This window comes from Oryzias latipes, chromosome 18 (assembly GCF_002234675.1).
Source record: "Oryzias latipes chromosome 18, ASM223467v1".
Classification (NCBI taxonomy): Eukaryota; Metazoa; Chordata; class Actinopteri; order Beloniformes; family Adrianichthyidae; genus Oryzias; species Oryzias latipes.
The window spans coordinates 1,324,159-1,342,836 of NC_019876.2; the positions used below are offsets into that span (position 1 = coordinate 1,324,159).

The window sequence follows — 18,678 nt, forward strand, 5'->3', positions numbered from 1 at the left end:
TTTCCGTCCAAATCACCAAAAGGTTTTTGGAAGTCTACGAGTCGTGAGACTTGATCCTCCGTGATCGTTGCTTGGGCGACCTCGCTGGTTTTCCTCTGCTACTATTTCCTGTCGAGTTCATGGCTCGTTTCGGACAACAGCGCCCCCACTAGAGCAGCTGGAGGAGCTGTGGGGGTGTTTCCATGTTCTCTCCTGAGAGGCTGGAGGTCAGCAGCAGTTCTGCAGACACAGAAATGTGTGGAACAGCTGGATGCTGGTGAGTCTTTCCATTTTTATCAGCAAATAGAAACATGGATGGAATCTTTGGGATGTTTTAAGATGAATCAGCTTCATGTCTTCTATATTTTTATCAGGCGTTGGTCTTTTAATGATGACTTTGTCTAAATGTCAGTCAGGGAGCCTTCACGGACTCCTTCTTCATGTCGCGCTCTCCTCCCTCCATCATCACTTCTCTCCTCCTCCTCCTCCTCCTCTTCCTCCCGGCTTTGCTCTTCCCTTCATCCTCCCGAAAGAAGAAGTGAGACAGTGAGGAGGACAGAGACCCCTCCTCCTCCTCCTCCTCCTGTCGTCCCGCCGCGCGTCAAGCGCTTCACTCCGGTCTCTGTGTCCGGAGCGCACGGACGCATTCGCGGGGAGCGGGAAGACAAACGAGCTGGCCGGGGAGGGTTCGATCCCCACTTACTTCGTTCTGATGAGGTCCACAGCCGAGGACGTGGGGGGCGATGGAGGGCAGGGGCTGGGGCGGACTTCAGTCCAAACTCCTAATGTCTGATTTTAACAAGATCTGACGGATTACGCGCGAGAATCCGGAGGATTTACCGTCGCGCGCAGCTCTCTGTATTTTCTTATTAAATTCCCGATGGCAGCGGAGAGCCGCGCGGCAGCCCAGACCAGCGCGCGCGGGAACCAGAGCGGACCGAGCCGGCATCCGTGAGCGCACCAAACGCACGCGCATGGAGGAAGTGCACGTGAGTGTCAAATCATTTTATTATTTTTTTTAAAGAGGAAAAATACATTTTTGTTGAACACAAAAAGAACGAAAACTTATCTTGGAAGTTCGATGTATAATGAAGCGGCACACTCACGCGCCGGCGCGCGCGCGCACAGGTCCGGTGTGAGGGCTGATGCCATCAGGCTGCAGGTCTGAGATGCGCGCAAACAAACGGCGCAGCTGCAGAGCGGATGTGCTGCTCAGTGACAGAGAAACAACCGGCGGGAAGAGGATGCTGAGATGTTTGCCTCTCATCCCTCCACACCACTCCTCCTCCTCCTCCTCTTCATCATTTGGAGATGAGGAAGGAGCCCAGCTCTTCTCTGAGGACCATCTCACCCTGAATGGATCCAGGAGCTGACAGCTGCTGTGAGTTTCAGCTGATGGTTCTGGAAGAAGAACTGCTTCATGGAGCTCCGGTTCTGGTCTGAACGTTCAGCCCGGCTGCAGCAGTGGACGGGGAGAAGTCCAGAACGGGCTGACGGCACATTAAATCGTCTCATTACAGAGAAAACTTCATGAGCCACAATCATCACAAACGAATGCATGTGGACGGCACGGCAGCACATTCCTGGAAACTGGAGATTCCTGAAAGTGATGTGGTTCTGTCATCGCCGAACCTCCTGTGAAGACCGCCTCTGCTGAAACGGAATTCCTGCAGGACCCACAGGCTCAGACGGAGGCCGAAACGCTCCAAACTGAGACAAACATGAGGACAAACCAGACCACAAGTCAGAAAGAAAGGCTTCTTCACCTCCGTTTAGTGAATGGACAGAATATTTTTAATACATAAAAACTGAAACGGTTCATTTCAAACTAAATGAAATAAAAAACACAGAAGAGCGCCTCCACCACGAGTCCCAGCAAATGTGACCAATCAGAAGACAGCCCACCCGAGCGGCGGGAACCAACGTGGCCCTGAGGGCCCAGAGCGACAAGTGCATCTGTTCACGCTGCTGCGCAGCCGGAAAGGGCCCCCCAGCTCTCCGGGGGGGTGGGGGTGGGGTTACAACCTGCTGCAGACGGCGGCAGGTGTGTGCGGTGCGGAGAAACACGCAAAAGACGTGTTTGTTTTCACATCTGATCGTAATCTCCGTGCTAACGAGCGGAGCCGCAAATGTTTGAGGCCGACTGAGCACTTTATCAGCAGCCACACACACACACACACACACACACACAGAGACACACACACACACACCGACACACACACACCCCCACACACCCACACACACACACACACAGACACAGACACACACACACACACACGCACACACACACCCACACACAGACACACGCACACACACACACACACACACACACCGACACACCCCCACACACCCCCACACACCCACACACACACACAGCAAATGAACTAATGATTGCTGGCAGCTGAGCTTCAAATGCATCGTTCCCCCTTGAGGCAGCAAATGTTCTGTTTGTAGCCCCGCCTTATGTGACATTTTAGCTTCTGTCAATCATTCTGACGGCCCGCCTCTCGTCCCTGAACATTCAAAATACATGCAAGCACAAAAAAACCACACACACACACACACACACACCTCCCCCATTTGAGCGTTGGAGGCTGGCGGCTAAGTCATGTCCCTTGGTCTGTGTGCGAGCGGCGCCACCACGCATGGCGGCGAGTGCGAGGTGGAAGTTTCAGCTAACGTCACTCCGCCTTTTCCTCCTGCGTTTGTCCCTCTGACGTCACATGACAGGAGCTGCTGTGGAAATGATAGTTCTAGGATGAGCAGATGATGGATTTTCCCACAGTTCACCTGTAAATTCAGGTGTTGGGGGGTAAAGTGACCGGTGGCACCAACCCGGTTTGCCCCTCAGAACCCGGTTCTGGTCCTGCAGAGCGGCATCGTGGAGCGTCCTGCACATTCAGCAGTTGGATTAAAGAAGAGAAGGGCCAGGACGTCCAGGCTGGTTCTGGTCGTTGAGTCAGGTGCAGAAACTGTTTCCTGCGCCGCAGCAGGTTCTGACAGGCGGCGTGTTTGTTGCCACACCGCAGCAGGAGATTAGAAACTGTCACAGATTTGTTTTCTGAAGAAAACCCAAGAAAATAACCTGAAAAAGCAGGAGGTTCCTGTGGACGGATTTGGTTCTTTGGTGACGGGCTTTTCATGAGGCGCTGACCTGATGACATCAGAGGTGGACGATTCAGTTCAGTTTTATAGTCCAACATTACAACACAGTCGTCTCTACGGGCTTCACTAATCATACAAAACCTAAAATCAGTCATAAATACAGCAGCTGGTTGATAAACCAAACTAAAGCCGCTGCGTACGTTTAGCGGATATTGCATGGATGGAAATTGGTCACACGTGAATTTACATGGAGACAGAGAGAAAAGTCGTGGTCTTTACGTCAAATGTTCACTGATGTATCACAAATAAACCACAAAAAAAGAACACGTAAACCAACGTAGACCATGAACCGAGTAATTGTTTCGCTGTTTATGTGTAACACATCTGTGCGTCAGTTATTTTAACGTGGCATGTGCGCCGTATACGCGATATAAAAGGTAAACATCGGTGGTTAATGCGCAAAAAGACTGTTCGGCATGTTCTACATATGTGGAACGGTCAGGGAAAGACACACATTTGTGTATGCAATCTTGCAAAAGATACACACTGTTGCGTAAGAGTTACGTAATAATTGTGTGTAAACTACGTAAACTTTGTGACATCACAAAGTGAGGAACCGCCCCTTCCAGGAAGAGTTTTGAAGAGTCTTTTCTATGGATCTACAACCAACGGGGGCCCAAAAATGGTACGGTTCGGTCCGGCTTAATGGGTCCATTTATGGTGGAAACGCTCAAAATACCGGACCGGACCGGAGCCGTCAGGGGAAACGAGGCATTTGGTTTCTACGACAGAGGATGGGAGGAAAAAAGTGAAGAGTTTGAATTTAGACGGATGCATGTCAAACGTTTTTGATGAAGCTGTTTTACAAAAATCGGTCTCTTTTTTTGCGTGATTGCAGCCAGAGGTCAGAAATCTGCAGGTCTTTTCAGAAGAACAGAGCAGCAGTAACTGGATTCTGTGGATGAGCTCTGACATGTGAATTCTGGCTAAATATCCATGAAGATGAAAAAATCAACGTGGACTCGGCACTCAGGAGTGTGTGCTGATTCTGTGATGCTCTGATGGAAAAACCGGAGAACTTTATTAATAAGAAGAGCTGACAGATCGATGCTGCTTGGTTTTAGTTGACTGTTGTCAAACATTTGTAGCTTTGATTCTCTTAAATGTCAAAACTGAAAAACACTCAGAATCTGTGTGTGTCTGACTTTTTTGGTGTCGTTTTTTATCACGGTTATGTCGTTTTGTGACGATTCCATCATGATAAATAAATCCTCAATTTATTTTACTGCACAGTTTTACTGTTTCTATGAATTCTCTTTGTTTTATTTATTTGTTTGTTTAAATCTAGTGTACAGAGAAAGTCCAAACCAGTTTTTAGCATCCACCTTAAAGGTTAAGGGGAAACTTCAGGGAAAACCTGCAGTATGTCACATAAATGCATAGAACACTAAAGCCTCGTTTCCACGGAGTGGTCCGGTCCGGTCCGGTTTAGAATGGTCCAGGCCATTCAGGTGAGTGTTTCCACTCAAAGTTGGACCATCATGGTGTGGGGTGAAGCTAAAGACAACAATGGAGGTCATCCAGCAGCTCATTTTTCAGCTTCCCTTTGGTTTTTTGTAGACACAAAGCCTTTCGGGCGGTTTGAGAGAAGACTGCAGGCGGCTAAGAGGAATACAGCCACTTTCCTGGAGCTTTCTGAGACCATTATGAACCTGTGGAGCCAATCAAAGGGTTCCAACAGTGGCCATAACGAGTCCGTTCTATTTTCTATTGATCTACAGCCAACCAAAAATGGTATGGTTCGGTCCGGCTTAACGGGTTATGGAAACGCTCAAATACTGGACCGTACCACTTAGTGGAAACGAGGCTTGAATCTACAAAGAAAGTGTAAAGCAGCTGCAAATATATTACAGAGGACAAAGCTGGCATCTGGTTTTTAACCTCCACTTTTAGGATTAAGGGTAAAGTTAAGGTAGCACGCCGTTCTTTAATGAGTCTTCCATAACATCAAAAGAAAAAAAAATTATATATTATACAGAGGAGGAAGATGGACTTTCCCCTTAAAAGTTAACGGAAACAGGAATCCATCAAATCAGACGCCAACTTCCAGTTCGTACGTTTCTCCGACGGTAAACCGCTCGGTGGTCTAATAGAGTTTGGAGATCACTGTCATAACACACTCTATCATCAGCATACAGTGTTTGCTGCAAGCTCATCTCTTTCTGATCGCCGCCTTGTTAGCCTTATAGTTCACTCATCTGCTGAATAATCTGCCGGTTCTCTGTGACACGCCATGTCATCGCATGTTGCAAATGATTGTGTTGAGACAAAAGTCCAGGAAACTTGTTACCGTAACTTGCATGGCGTGGCTCACCGACGCCACCAGGCGCCTTCAGCTTCGTCCATATGACCTTAAAGTGGTTGCATGATGGTCATTTATGCTCCAACATGTGGAGTTTCTACGACCAGAAAAGCTGGTAAATCCCGTTTGAAAGGCATTTGTCAATAATTCCCTGACAAATTCAGGTCAATGAAAAATAATATTTTCAAAGAAACCTCTTTTATGGTTGTGTATGTATAATATACTACAGTTTTTACCTGTACTCCTGAAGCTGCTGGACTTTAGGTGTGGTGAATTTCAGGCTGTCCTCGCTGTGGAGTCGTGTTTAGACATAAACTCAATCCAGGAGTCAGGGATGTGTTTGTGTAGGTGGACGTCCCCGTGTTTGTGGTGCTCGCTGGAGCGTACCATCAGCGTGAGAAACACATGGCGGGGGGGTTAATTAAGGTCTGCTGTAATATTTCTCATGTCAGCTATCACAGAGCACACAGGTTTACTCAGGCTCTGTTGTTTCTGCTTCCCTTTTAACTCTGTTTGTTCACAAAGCCAATTTCCTGTTTGTTATTTGACCCTTTGTATGTTTTTCTCTGCCTTAATCTAAATTGTGAATTAATAGAGTAGAAGTACGGAATATAATGTCATATTGACATTTAGTTCAGTCTTTCTTTTTGGGTTTATGTATTAAAGTTTTACGTTAGGACTCTATTTTTTCCTTTTGATGACCTTTTAAAATTTTATAGACCAGTTTTCATGCTTTAAGAAACCAATAGTAATTTAAAACAACTATTTCAGGTCTGGTTGGAGCATCCAGGCATTAAATGCCACTTTTAGTTTCTTATCAACAGCTTCAGTGAATCTATTTGAGCTCCGAGGCGGCGAGCTAAGCTTCCATTTTAATAAGTCAACATACACTGCTGGCCTTGTAAACCAGCCTCCAGATTTAGTTCCTATTTGGAGTTTATCCTTCATGATTATGTTTGGTGGCTTCTCCTTGGAAGGTCTTTATACACTCCAGTGTCTGCTGTTGGTTTGTCTAAGAACAGTGCAGTAAAGAGGAGAACGTTTGCTTTCAATAAACCTGGAAGCATTTGTGCTACGTAAACTCTAAAGACCGTTGCATAAGTACAGACTGGTACTAATACCAGCGTATGCCGTACTCCTGGTATCGTATAGAAACGTCATTCATTCATCCTCTGAACCCGTTTTGTCCCTTTTGGGGTCACGGGGATGCCGGCGCCCATCCCGGCCCCTGATTTCAGTGCTTCATTTAGTTTGTTTCTGACTCGTCAATCACTTGTATTCTGTTAAACCAGTTATTGTACCTTCCTAGAGATTGTGGGCGGGCTTATGGAAGAATGGGTGGGGCCATAAAAGTGGGCAGAACTTCATATAAAATACAGAATAGCAAAAGGTGCTTCACCGCTAAAGATCCTAATTCAGTGGTTGATAGGAGTAACGTGAACAACGCTCCGTAAAAAAGACAGTCGTCGTGGCGATGAGCGGGGAAATACGTGTTTACTTCTGCGTGTGTTTAAGTAAGTAAATAAGTAAGTAAGTAAGCGTACGTCCCTCATCCTTTGACGCTGTTTGAATGTTTTGGAAAAAATCGTCGTGGTTTTTGAAGCCCGGGATCGAACCCAAATCCGGGTTTGGCAGCGGATAAAACCCTTTCGGTACCGATCCGATCCGATCCCCATGTTTACGTTATTATGCGTAGTGCCTGTTGTTGCCAATATGCTACAAACCACTTTGGTGATAATAAATAAATCAGCTGTTTGTCATTTTTTAAGGATCACAAAGAAAGTCAAAGTTAAATCAACATGACGGGTATTCCATCATTAAAACTAGACCTAAATGTATAATTACTACATGTGGTGATAATAAACTACAGCCTACGTGTTTCATGGGTTAACATGGGGGGGATTCCAATGTCTGTGCATCAAAGATTAAACATATAATTAGATCTGCTACTTCCACTTCTTAGATCTAAGCTCCCAGAACGTCACAGTTTGTGAAGAACCTTGTTTCTAAATCCTCTTGTTGTGTTGTTCATTGTGTAGTTGTGGAGCAGTGTGTGCTCTTGCCTGTATATGTGCTGCTGTGCTCACCACAGACGCTTCTGGAGGGGGTTGCTGAGGCGGCGCTCTCAGTGGGATTGGATTGAATTTGTCCGACCGACCTGGCAACGTTGTGAAGCATTTAACAGCAGGGGGGGGGGGGGGGGGGTTCTCTGACAAAGATAACAGAGTGGAGAATACTTCACCTTCTGACACTCTGATGGACTCCACTGTGACCAAAGCCGCTGTGAAGCGAGGCCGGATGGACGGAGACTCCGCTGGTCTGGGTTTCAAAGTCCTGAGCTTATTAGAAATCATGATTCACATAACGTCTATTACAGACCAACCAAAGAGGAAATCAAACTAGGAAAGTCTCCATGGATGTGACGCTGGGCCCCCTGCTGCCTTTGTTCTGGTCACGGAGCCGTTCTCCGTCATTGGTTAGCTCTGGAGGGCTGTGACGTTTGTGGCACGTCGGCAGTAAACCTACTGTCGGCGCGTCCGTCTCAGCAGCCTCAGAGGTCAAACGTGTTTGTCCACAGACGACAGCAGAACAACCTCTGTGCCACATTTCACAGCCGTTTATGGGGAAGCGGAGGAGGCTGAGCGCCGACAGGCCACGCTTTTTATCTACGCCTCCTGCTCTCCAGCAAATCTTTGATGGAACTGAATGTGTTGCAACGTTCTCTGTGGTCCTGAAGACACGCTGATGTGAAGAGCAGCTTTTGTTAGGGACAGCAAAGATGTTAAAGCCCTTCAGTGTTATTTAGATTATCTGGAAGTGGGCTCTGCCCCATTAAGAGGAAATATTTACACCTAGAATGACTTTTGAGTCAAGCTTTAAAACAGTGAAGTCTTGTTTTTCTAGGACATAGTTTCTGCAGAGCGGTGCATATGCATAATATATTTGAACTTCCTGTTCGTGCCTGATGTGAGTCTGTTAGGGTAAAATGATATTCTACTTTGACTTTGTTGGAGGACTGTAATCATGCGACCGTCTGATTTAAGGGTGTTTTTTTTCCCGGATGTTCCTGAACGCCTCAGAGGTGAAGCATCTGCAGACTCCTTGGTGTTTTTCTGTAACCCGCCCTGGCAGCTCCTCTCTGGTGGAGGTAAAGTGGTTTTCTTGGTGTGAAATGGTCTCGTTGGACACAAACGTGTTTCCATTTTCCCTCGTCTGAGCTGCTTTGGAGGAGTTTTCCTGCTGGGTAACGCTGACATTTCCATCCTGACTCACTCCTCCCTCCATTTCCTTTCACTTCACCTCGCCACAGCTTTGACGCTTCCCAACGAAGCCAAAGCCGGGTGGCCTGGAGGGGAGACGTTCGAGAGCAGCTGCAGAATCCCCACGCTGGAGATTGAATCCGTCTGCTGTCGCTGTTTATTACCTGCTTCACTCTCCTGGCTTCCACCTGCTCACCTTCCTCACCGTTCTTACCCAGTTTCCCCTTTTTCACCCGTTTTTCATCCTCTGTTCTGTAATCCTAAAGGTTAGAAGGAAGCAATGACGAAGACAAGAGAAACTAAAGTTTCTAATATTTTCATGCATCTAATAAAAGGCAAACAAAATCAGCAAATAAAAGAATTCTCATTAACCTGTCATCATACAGAGGAATTACAGAGGAATCTCATGTGACACGGATAGACGTACGCTTTGCTGTTGCTGCTACATTTTCGTTATGTGACAGATAAACTTGGGGTTTTTCGTTGACTCGTTAATTTCAAAACCCTAAAAGTCCAGCGTCTAAAAATCACCTGTCTCTCTTCATCAGGTTCATCGTCTTTCCCACCTTGACTGGACGCCAGATTTTCTAGCAGTCATTAAACTGCACAACAGCCGTGGTGAAAACTGGATTCTGATTGGCTGCTGGATGTCCATCAAAAAGTGATAACGAACACAAATAATCAGCTTCTTGTTAAACAATGATTTAAACATTTAAAATAAGACAAAGTGCTACTAATTGATTCACTATGTATTGCCTTCGTCAGGGACCATGGTGTCCATTATCAGAAATCTATTGTGTCTAAAAGCTAAAACTGAAGAAAATACTCAAAACCCAAGTTAACAACGTCTCCAAACCAAACAGAAAAACACATTTCCCTCATATTCCCTCCAATCCAGTCATGTAAACCCCCATGGGCCTCACAGACGGGCCTCAAACGTCCAAAACAAACACCCACGCTGGAGCCAACGCCTAACGAGGCAGCAGCACCTCTGGGTCTTTGGGGGCTCCTTTTTAAATGACTGTCCGCCAGCTTACTAGCTTACACCACATCAGAGGATCCACTCACATCAGCTGTGCATGAGCGGCCTTCACCTCCTGTGATAGAGGCCAGCGCTGTAGAGAGCCACCACCCAACAGCATAAAACCCAAGGACCCCGTCCCCGATCCTTCAGAGGCCGCTCCGTCATCAATCTGACTGTCAGCCAAGACCCTTGGATTCGTTTTTAACCCTGTAGGGCCACGACATCGAAGAGGTGACAGAAAATTCTAATTCTTTGGACTTAAGATGTTTTAAACTCTAGAATGAAAGCCACCATAAAGATTTGGAATATACAAATACAGACGGTGTAAATGAGGATCCATCTGAGTGATTTGGTAAGTTTTAGTTTATAACAATGTTAAGGCCCGTACACACCGGGACGAACTTCGCCCGCAATTTTCGCTGACGTTTAACGCCTCGTGACTACACAAAGGGCACCAATGAGAGTGTGCACACCGACGCGAAAAACGCCACGCGTCAAAGCGTCACTTTTTAAAAATGCCTCAGGTTCGTTTTTCTTTTTTTGACGCGTCGCATCGAAATCTATTCGACCAATGAGAACGGCGCTTTTGCAACCGTGTCTGGAGCTTCTGAAGTTACAGTAAAACACAACTTGGGGGCGCACAAACACAACACTGCCTTGCTGAGCACACATACCAGCGAAGAAGATAGACGCCGAAGAAATAATGACGGACATTCTAAAATATCCCCAAACCAAGCAGCAGTTGGAGCTACTGGCTACTGGTGTTTTCTTTGTTTGATTCTGACAAGCGCGTAAATACTTGCTCTCTTCTTCTGAGTGAAAAGCGACTTTAAGAAGCGTAAAGTTGCGCGGCGCCACCTTGTGTACAGGAGTATTTCTGTTTTACATTAAGCGCCATCTAATGTCAGGGAATGAAATTGCATTTTCACTCCGCTCATCGTCAGCGAAAATCGCCTGGGTGTGAACACAAAAAACGTGGCGAAAAACGCTGGCGAATATTCGTCCCGGTGTGTACGGGCCTTTAGATGCAAAAATGTTGACATGACTGTTCAGGAAAAAAAGCACCTTATTTACCGTCTGTGCTAAATGTCATCCTCCCATTTTGAACACAGTGTAACTGGATGAAGAAAAGAATAACGGCATCATCAGAAACTAACGCACGCCGTGGAAGCCTGAACCATCCAAAGCAAAGTGTAACGCACATTCTGCTAATACACACTTCAAAGGCCATTGACCCGCTCACCATGGTCACTTACAGAAGAAAGAAATACTTTCTAGTACTTTATTCTTGTTATTTCTTTTATTCAGATCACTTTTTTCACAAAAAACGTGTTAGGGATGTTTGTTATGTGGTGCGGTTGTTATGTTACCGTGAGCCGGCATCTATCTCGACCACGGCATCAAAGTAAAGTGTTATATCTATGCTGATGATCATGATAGCGCAGTGATACAGAACATTTAAGCCATGTGACTGGAACTACTTTTTTAGGTGTACACTAAAAAATCCACACCCAGCAGCCAATCAGAATCGAGTATTCACCCGTATAAAAATTATTAATTATATTTAATTATTTCAATTCAGAAAGTAGTCATTTAAAACAGGAAATTACAATAGAAGAGTCATTCTCAACAAAAAGTTTTTAAAATTAACAAAAGTGTTCCTGGAGTCAGCCATTTTGAAATGAGCAGGAAAAGACCCTTGTACTGCCCCTAGTGGCATGATGATGCATTACATGGAGTGAGTTATTTACTATATGGGTTTATAAAGCAGGTTTTGATGGTGCTGATAATCAAAGTGGTCTCAGAAATGCATGGATTACATATGATACCGGGCAGACTTTCAGGTCAATCATTACAAACTCTGGGAGGGTCCTCCACAGGAGACGGTTCACGGTGATTTTTCATGATGGATGCCATCAGAGATATTTTGTAGTGAATCATCTCATTTCCCTCAGCGTGTTCAAAAAGCCCTGTGATGAGAAAATCCAGTCTTTTAATAGACGGCGACCGTGTAATGAGGGGTTCAGACGTGTTCAGTGGAGTTGCTGTTATCTTCTAAACGAGCTGAAGATCACAGGAGGCTTTAACCTTGATTTATTTGTAATAAAAGAATTGGCGTTTCTGCAACACACGTCGCCTTTGGCAATGACTTTGGCAATTATTCTGTCCACTGAATCAGAGAGGAAAGTGCTGAAGCTTCCAGCTCTGCAGCCCTGAATGTTCCATAGGTTCCAGTTTGTCCCAGAAGAAACCCCCCCCCCCCTGCTGTCCACTCCTGCTTGTTTTGTCTAAAAACGACAAAGTGAGGGACACAAAAATACAATTAAATCTGTAGTCAGTAAAATATAAAAAGGAGTGGTTTTCAGTAAATGTGAATATTTATGCGGCTCTTTTTTTGCACATTCAGGAAAATAATCCTGGAGATTCCTGGTTGGTTCAGACTGAACTTCTCTGTTCTCTGTCTGCATTTAGATGTGCATCACTTTCCTCTGATTTATTCATCACTCCATTTTCTCACTTGCTTGTAACTTGCAGCACCTCTATTTTTGTCCTCGTCTCAGGGAGGAGAGTGAGCGAGCGGCAGGACGCCTCGCTGAGCTGAGTGTCTGAAGGCGCTGAGCGTGGAATTCAGTCTCGGTGAAAAACCTCCACCTTCTCAGGACAGCTGTCTGCCGCGGTGACAGGTGGAGACGTTCTGTCGCCTAACTGAGCCCAAAGTCATTGGGAGACGCCCAGGCAAACGGTTTGGCTTATTTTGGGTCACTTTGTCCAAACATGACAGTAAGCCCACGTTACAACCATTTCTACCAAGATGTCTGACTGAAGGTTTAAAATACACAACTGGAAAACAAGAAGACCTGGTGTCTGACGCCTCAGTCACATGACCTGTACCGGGGTTGTCCCGTTTGGCTGTTGTGGGTCGTCTGGGCCTGTAGGGCGTCGTTGAGGGGAGCGGTTCCATCTTCAGGAGAGTAGAGGTGTGTCTTGCAGTTCCCTTGAGGCTCTTAAGTCGTGAAAATGGAACGTACCATTGTCACGCGTGTGGTGAGCGTATCGTGAAGTATTCATTAGGCTGATGGAAGTTACACCCACTTTTGATGCATGGGTGATGGTGTCCTGACCCCACACTCTAGTTGTTAGTGAAGCGTGAGTATTTGCCTCCTTACTGACCATACGTTAATGATGCACACGTGATACGTAGGACGTCCACACAAACTACAAATTGTCCAGAGTTCAGGGACTTTCTGGGCCTTATGACCGTCGGCATGTTTCTGTGTTTCATCCGTGCTTCTTAACTTATGGCACAAACAGATGAACCTCAGAGATTTTTACAACCATCTGTTCTTTTTTGCTTTTTGTTTGTGGTTTGGATTGCTATCGTGGTTCCTGTTTTTAAAGTTGACTAAACTAGACATGCAGAGCTTTTCCTTACCTATTTTTTTAACCATAGTTTTAACGGCCAACAGGAACCCAGACCCATTTTTCCTTAAGAAAATAAAATGCTTTGGAATATGCCACAAACCCATTCGTGGTGTTCTCTTATGGGTCTTATGGGTTAGGCAGTTGGTCAGAACTGGGGATGCCCGTTCTTGGTTTAAAACCGAACCGTATGTTGCTGGATTGAACTGAATCATGGAGAAAGTGAATGGTTGCATCCCTACTGCTGCTATTAGGTCTACATATAACCTGTCACACATGTTTTGTGCTAAATTTAAGACGATGTTATTGTTTTATGACATGCCACCAGGCTTATTATGAGCCAATAAGATTTTTTTCATTGCTACTTCCTCATAAGCAAATTAGAAACAAGATTTTTCAGAATGTTTCTGTTTTGTTGTTGTTGTTTTGTTACATACAAATGAGCCAAAACAAAATCAAGACCCAAAAATCAGGGTTGATACCAAATCCTGAAGAAAGTAATTGGATGCTTTGTTCCAACTGGAGAAAAATATCCAACAGAAGATGAATCCTTTTCTAACCCTTGTGCTATCCTAGGCCCTTTACCATTGGGAGTTGGGTCATCTAGACCCACTAGACAGTGCTCTGAACCTTTTTTCTTCAATGATTTGTGATCTTCACTGGTGTCCATGGATTACATGAAATCTTTCCACCTTTATCCACCTTTGTCATGGTAGGAAGAACACGTCAATGGAAGGGGGGGGGGTCATCTGGACCCCATAGGATAGCACACGTGTTAAACCATGTTTCCGATCTTGAAGGAGCCTGTCAGCGTCTGTCATCCACACTCTTGTGAAGTAATCCCGATGAGCTAAACTCTGAGTTACTTGAATGCAAACTGATTCTGTAAGTGCATTGGAACAGATGCTCTTAACCTGAGTACTTTCACCATCGTGCCGCTTCTCTCATTACTTTGAGTGAGTCAGATTATTATTCACTGAGTTCTGGAATCTGTTCTAGCTGTTTGGTTGGGGGTCATTGACGGACCCTCAGCGTTCTGCCAATCCATTAATCCTCCTACACTCTGCTGATCCTGTTGGAGAGTTCCCGCCTGAATGCAGAGACCAGGAGAAAAGATCAAACTCTGAGATCGGCATCAGGCTCCACGGTCAGAAGTTCTCCACCGTCCTGAGCGGCACACAGACTTAGGGATGCTTTAGACTCAGACAGAGCGTGGCCTCTGCAGCAGCTTAGGTGTAGACCTGTGACGGTCAGGCCGTAATCCCCACACACCAGCTCTGAATGCCAACGCGACGCCAGCTGCTGGCTTCACATCTGAAGCTCTGACTTGGAAAGAGAAGTTTGCTTTGACCTGCTGAAGCTCATTAAAGAAGTGCCAGATATCCTTTTGGCGTCCTGTAAAACAGCACTAGGTCAGTTCAGCGGGTAACCATTAGCTAGTCTATAGCACAAGTTAGTCACCATTCAATACAATGGAAAACAGTAACCAACCTACAGTCAGGTTAGATGTATTACTCCTGACTACTATGCCTCATTTAGAAAAAAAACATTATTTATGCGGCTGGGCTCCACAGAGGAGCACTCGTTTCCTTCCACGGTCCAAAAACACGCCTCATTGGTTGATCGGTTCTGCTTGATTGTCCTTTAGGTTTGCATGTTGGTGAGTGGCCCTTCAACAAACTGGTGACCTGGTAGTTGGAACAGGCTCCAGCAACTCTGTAACTGCCAAAGGGATTCTGCAGGATCTAAAGATGGATGGATGGATGGATGGATGGATGGATGGATGGAAATTGTGTTATTATGTGGGTGTCGTCCTTTGGTTGTCAGACAGGCATTTGATCACAATGACCACATGATATCTTCACTTCCTGTAGCGTCCACGGGTCATGTGATGACTCAGTCATTGTAAATTCTTCCTTTACCTTCAAGAGATGTTGAAGTAAGAAGAACTGCTCGATACCTTTACGTTATTCCTGTTTTGAGCTGTTCAAAATTTTTGATTGGTTTAGAATTTTACAGTTTATTCGTATTTTATGTAGTTTATACCCAATAATTATGTCAATCTTACCCAATCGTGTGTGATATTTGGGAGATGCAAATGTGTGTCTGTCCACGACTGTTCCATGTTTGTCTTGACTTTTCATGCATGAACCACCGATGTATAACTGCATACACGGCGCTCATATCCCTTTAAATTATGTAATTGATGCAGGAATCCCTGATGAATTGCAGGTAAACAGATTATCACGCACAGTTCATGTTCTACGTTGATTTACAGGTTTGTTGCGTGTTTTATCCGTGTTTTTAACGTGGTTCATTCTTGATAGATATGTGAAAATTTCATGTAAAGACCAGAACTTTTTGCACTTTTTCCACGTATACTCACGTATTACCAGTCTTCATCCATGCATCATGTGTAGATTGTATGCAGTGGCTGTGTGACACTTGTTGTTGGTTTACGGTTCAGATTTCCTGCTGTTTGTCGCCTCTGAAGGGACTCTGGTTGTGGTGGAAGGATGGAGTCGTGTGGTCCATCCGTAGAGGCGGGGTTGGTGTTAGTGAGTGTAGATTTTGGGCTCTGCAGGTTGAGTCCTGCCTGCAGTCAGTCCAGGAGCCGCAGGTGTGGGCCACCGTTTATCCGAACGCTGGTTACGTTCGGCGGTTCTGGAGTTCCGCCTCAGCTGACATGATGTCATGAGACACTGCCGGCTGGAGTTCTGAAAGGACATTAAGAGCTTTTCCTGCTTTTGTCTTTTTCCACTGTTCTTCTTTGAGAAATGGATTTGACTTTTCTCTCTTTCTTAACCTTGCCCATTAAAACCGTCCCTTTGGCAGCAGCTAGCCGGGCTTCAAAGACTCAAAGTGCCTTAGGATGTGTTCACATCTGAGGCATTGAGGGTTTGTTCTCTGCTGGAAAATCCTTCAGTTTCATTTGGCTGCAACATTGTTAGTTTCACTGTTGAGGATTTTGGTTAGCTTAACCCTTTAACTCTGGGACTTCAGCTCCAGTGTTGACGTTCATCAAACTACAGGACTTCTTCAACCATTTACCATAATTCTAACAGAATCTGATGGAAGGACAAGCAGCTTTGCACCGATATGCAACACTTTACAGTAGAAACATTTTGACCCAAACAACGTAAATCTACTGATTATGAAGCAGAGAAAAGCAGCTTTGTGCTACAAAACACAAACTGTCACATTCTCCTTCACGCTGGTTTTAGACTCCACCCACTGATTGCATCAGGTCCTGGGCCAAAGCTGAGTACCTGATTGGTCGACACAACATGAATCCTTCCCCAAAGATCAGATGGTGGAACTGTCAAGGCGTCTGTACATCGACTTAAACTGGACGCCAGCGCTGCGTGATTCGCTTTACAGCACATGTGTCAAACTCAAGGCCCTGGGGGCCAAATGTGGCTCTCCATGTCATTTTTATGTGGCCCGCGAGAACATTAAAGTTTTTAATTTCTTAAAATAAAAAATAAAGATTGGTGTGTATTTATTCATACAGCGGGGAAAATAAGTATTGAACACGTCAACATTTCTCTCAAAAAACATATTTCTGATCGAGCTATTGACATGAAATTTTCACCAGATGTCGGCATCAACCCAAGTAATGCACACATAGAAAGAAATCCAAACATTTATGTCCATAAATGAAGTTATGTGTAATAAAGTGAAATGGCACAGGGAATAAGTATTGAACACATGAAGAAAAGGAGGGGTAAAAAGGTCTGGCAAGCCAAGAAAGCAGCTGGAGTTTGTCAGTATTCAGAAGGTTAACCTGCCCCCTATTAGTGCAAAGTAATATCAGCTGGTATAGTCCTGATTGATGCCTTTTAAAAAGGTTTCTCACCAGCAAGGTGTTAGACAAGAAGCACTGCATGATGGGTAAAAGCAAAGAGCTGTCCAAAGACATACGCAACCTAAAGGCCCGTACACACCGGGACGAATATTCGCCAGGCGTTATTCGCCAACCTTTTTACGCCACGTTTTTTGTGTTCACACCCAGGCGATTTTCGCTGACGATGAGCCGAGTGAACATGCAATTTCATTCCCTGACATTAGATGGCGCTTAATGTAAAACAGAAATACTCCTGTACACATGGTGGCGCTGCGCAACTTTACGCTTCTTAAAGTCGCTTTTCACTCAGAAGAAGAGAGCAAGTATTTACGCGCTTGTCAGAATCAAACAAAGAAAACATGAATATTTCAAGCACCAGTAGCTCCAACTGGTGCTTGGTTCGGGGATATTTTAGAATGTCCGTCATTATTTCTTCGCGGCTGTGTAGACGCTACTTGGCGTCTATCTTCTTCGCTGGTATGTGTGCTCAGCAAGGCAGTTTTGTGTTTGAGCGCCCCCAAGTTGTGTTTTACTGTAACTTCAGAAGCTCCAGACACGTGAGCAAAAGCGCCATTCTCATTGGTCGAGTAGATTTCTTTTTTTTTTTTTTTTTTTTTTTAACTTGTCCTGTCCAACAGCTAGGCAAACAGATGAGAGCTGAGGGCCTCTTGTGTTGGACATATTTTATTCTAACAAGAGGGGTTATTCATCTTCAGACAAACCAAAGGTATGTCTGAATAAACCCCTTTTGTAATTGAGGCCAAACTTTATTAATTTCAATCATGTTTGAAAATCTTTGGTGTTGGACCGGACGGAAAAGGAAAGAGGGGAACAAGAGAGAGGGACGTTAGAGAGAGGGGGGGGTAGGAGGGTGATAATAGGAGGGGAAGGGGGGTAAGACCATGAAGCAGCATAGAGCAGGCAGGTTTACTGGTTGTTTATCGTTACGGTACGGTTCAAATGTAGTACAAAAAGGGCGGGGCCTGTTCACACACACTCAAATATTATCAACACACCTGCTAGCCGCAGAAATGTCCACATGTCAACATGCACACAAAACAGATAGTGTTCACGAACGCATACTTATGCCTTTAAACCAACTAGTGTGAAATCTTTCATTCATTCAATCATGCAAACTATTAGTGCAAAGGTGAGCTAACACCTGTGCTCAGGTGAGTGTTTATGTTCTTCTAAAATGGATGGTGGAATGTGAAAAGAAGGAGGAGGAGCGCCCAGCCACCCCCACACCCATACCCCCGCCGCAGCAGCAGCGGCAGCCGGAATTCCCCCAGCGCCACACGGGAACAGGCAGGGAACAACCGCCCCCCGGGCGACCAAGACCGCCACCCAGGCCAGGGCCAGCAGGACCGCCGCGAGGCCCCCAGAGCCAGAGAGCAGGGAGGCGCAGAGGGAAAGAGAGCGCCGCCCCAGCCCAGCCAGGAAAGCAGCCCCCCGCCGCGCCGGAAGAGCCCAACGCAGGGCCCCACCGGAGAGGGACGCCCACAGCCCCAGACGAGCACCCCACCACCACCCAGGAGTTCCGGGCATCCCCCCGCCCCGACCCCAGGTACGAGCCAGGACCCCCCAAGGGAGACCCGCTCCGCACTCCAGGCAGCCACCCACCCGGCCCACGGTTGGTCCAGGTAGGAGCAAGGCAGGGGCCCGCCGCCCCCGCCCAGGA

General features: G+C 45.9%; 1 protein-coding gene across 1 annotated transcript in view; it reads left to right on the top strand.

Annotated features, from left to right (window-relative positions):
* Positions 1-488: 488 nt before the first annotated feature.
* The window catches only part of LOC101162714 (neuropeptide Y receptor type 2), a 55,643-nt gene continuing 37,453 nt past the window's right edge, over positions 489-18,678 (top strand). Inside the window, exon 1 of the mRNA XM_020711532.2 lies at positions 489-968. The gene's annotated coding sequence lies outside the window, so the exon portion shown is untranslated. The remainder of the gene's footprint in view (positions 969-18,678) is intronic.